Genomic DNA, 2,677 nt, shown 5'->3' with positions numbered 1-2,677 from the left:
CAGTTTTAAAACAACCAGAGCTGTTCCTAAGCTAAAATGGTTACATTCCATTTCTACCATCTTCTTCTTTCGTTTGGGTACAGGGCGTGCGTCCCATTTAGACGGTCCATGATAACATTGTCTGCGGTCCAGTCCTCCGCAACACACTCGCAAGCCGCAGGAGGAGCCAGGCCCCAACTGTGCACTGATGAGCGGAGGCGCCTGAGACTGATCACTTAACACAACAGTTAAATCAGCACAACAATCAAATCTTGCTCTATAACCTTTCCTCTGAGGCTGCACTGATGACACAAAGTTTCCATGCTCACAGGGAGAAATAATAATAACAATAGTAGTGCCAATAGAAATAATACAGTGCTTATGTTTAAAAAGCTTGAAAATGTAACTGATGATATGACATGAATAATAAAGTGTATTTTAAATTTCAGATTTTAGAGTCATTTTGGTTAAAGTATGGTCTTCACTAATCTTCATGAAGGACCTATATAGCTTGTTTTCACTCCTTTTGTATTTGTGAGTCTCACTGTAATGCTGCATGTGCTTGAAGCTTTCAGCTTCCTGTTGTTGACCAGAGGGTATATGATGTTTTCATCTGAAACGACAGAGCTGGCCCGTTGCTATAAAGTAATCATGAATTTCATCACCTATTGTAATATGAACACAGCTCATCTCAGTGCGCAGCAATGCACTTTGTCCAGAGGAGTACAGCAGCCTAATTATAGCATTGGGAAGACCAAGTGCAAAGGATTGTGGGTTTCTCCAAGAGATGTGTCCAATTAATGATGTGTGTTTGAAGGAGCTAGTTACCACTGCTAGGAGTTTTATGTCGAAATAAAAGACACAGCACTGTTTCTGACGAGTAGACTTTATCACCAGGTTTAATCGCGTCTTTCTTCTCATCAATCAAACACACAACTGTTGTTGAGTGAGTGCTAGAATATGATCTAACGACATTTGTAAATGTTAATGGCTTGGACAAAGCAGATAGGCGTGACAGAGAACCTCTCTGGTAAGAGTCATTACTTTTTAAGCCGAGAAACAGCAGGTGTGGCACTTGCGAAAGGAGACAATAATGGAGTATTATGTTGCAAAATGGAGAAAATACTATGTATTTATTCATTTATTGTGATGTATGCATCACGAGTGACATCCAAATAAATTTCCACAAGGAGACTATAGCTTATATTCTTACCAAGAGAGACAGCATGGTAGTGATATCTTAAAATAGTAGAAACCTGGGGAGAAAGAACTGAGCACATTAAAATGAGCTCTTTATAAAATAAGTGAAGAGAGAAAATTCCCACAATCATTTGCCACTTGTATGCACGGGCACAAGTCTCGCTTTCCTCGAATGAATGGGTCTGGACTGTGAGTCACAGAAACAGGGGAGTTGAAGCTGTCAAGAAAACCTAATAGATGTGTGCCACTGCTCCCCTGCTGCTCTCAGAGATGCCTGCTATGTAGCATGTACATGCATTTAGGCTTATTTACCTCAATCCTGGTGGCTGGCTTGGAGGCACGTTTCCCTGCTGGAGGTGCAAGAGGTGCAACATCGTTGTCTGGCAACCCCTTGATCAAAGTGTTTCGAGGCGTGGCCAGCGCATTGCAAAGGGTGACACAGAGATCAGCACACCACAAATGCAAAACGATAACAGGGAAAAACAGACACACACAGCATCTGCCTGCAATTATCATACCCTGCCCTTCAGTGTTTATTACCTAGACTTGAATTATTAATCATCATTTTTGATCTGCTGGTCTGTGGGCCCCATGGCTCTGCCAGATACATGCATTAATTATATTTCATCCTCAAATTGAAAACAATGATATGATATTAAAAAAAAATTACCTTTCAGTTTTTAGATTTTGGAAACAAATTGGGATCAGTGACATTAAAGAGTCCAGTCCGGCCTTTATTAATGTAGCTAAAACACTTCTATTCTCTCATGTTTAAAATGTGATGCTAATAGCTCTTGGAAATGACTTCAAAGTATGACTAATAACCAACAGCTCTTCAAATATTTACCTGTAGCCTTCCTGAAACACATTCCACCCCACAACATCAAAACGAAAAAATGCTTACATCTAAAACATGGATTTATTAAAGTTTGTCACACCCCCAGACACAGAGATAGCTGAGATCTTGTTCAGTCATTCATCGATTTATCCTCCACATGAGAGTGTTGGAGGGCTGGAGCCAAACCCAGCTGACATCTGGTTCACCATTGACAGGTCACCAGTCCATTCCAGGGCCTGATATCTTTTGTGGCTATTGTATACAAGAACGGATAAAGTTCTTCTTTGTTTTCCTTGTCTTTCTTTAACTTGTTTGTCCATTTGGGCTGCTGTTAAACATGGTGGCCCAAAATGGTTGCCTCCAAAAAAACAAGACCTTTAACTAACGTACATGTAACATAGTTACTCTAAGGCTACAACAAACAAAAAGATTTTTATTTCAACGTGATAATACACTAGACAAAATATAGTAGTGTGTTCAACACTGGATTACAAACAAAGGCAAATGTGTGAGCTAAAGTGGAACAACTGCTCATGTAAGGTGTTTTGGTATTTCAGGGTAAAATGTGTTGATTGATATCTGACATCTGAGGGCTGGATTGAGGTTGATAATCCCAGTGCTAACATCTTTTTTTAAAGATAACAAATTCAAAAGTACAAA

Source organism: Solea senegalensis, linkage group LG15, assembly GCF_019176455.1.
Source record: "Solea senegalensis isolate Sse05_10M linkage group LG15, IFAPA_SoseM_1, whole genome shotgun sequence".
NCBI classification, from domain to species: domain Eukaryota; kingdom Metazoa; phylum Chordata; class Actinopteri; order Pleuronectiformes; family Soleidae; genus Solea; species Solea senegalensis.
This window is presented reverse-complemented; position numbering follows the sequence as displayed.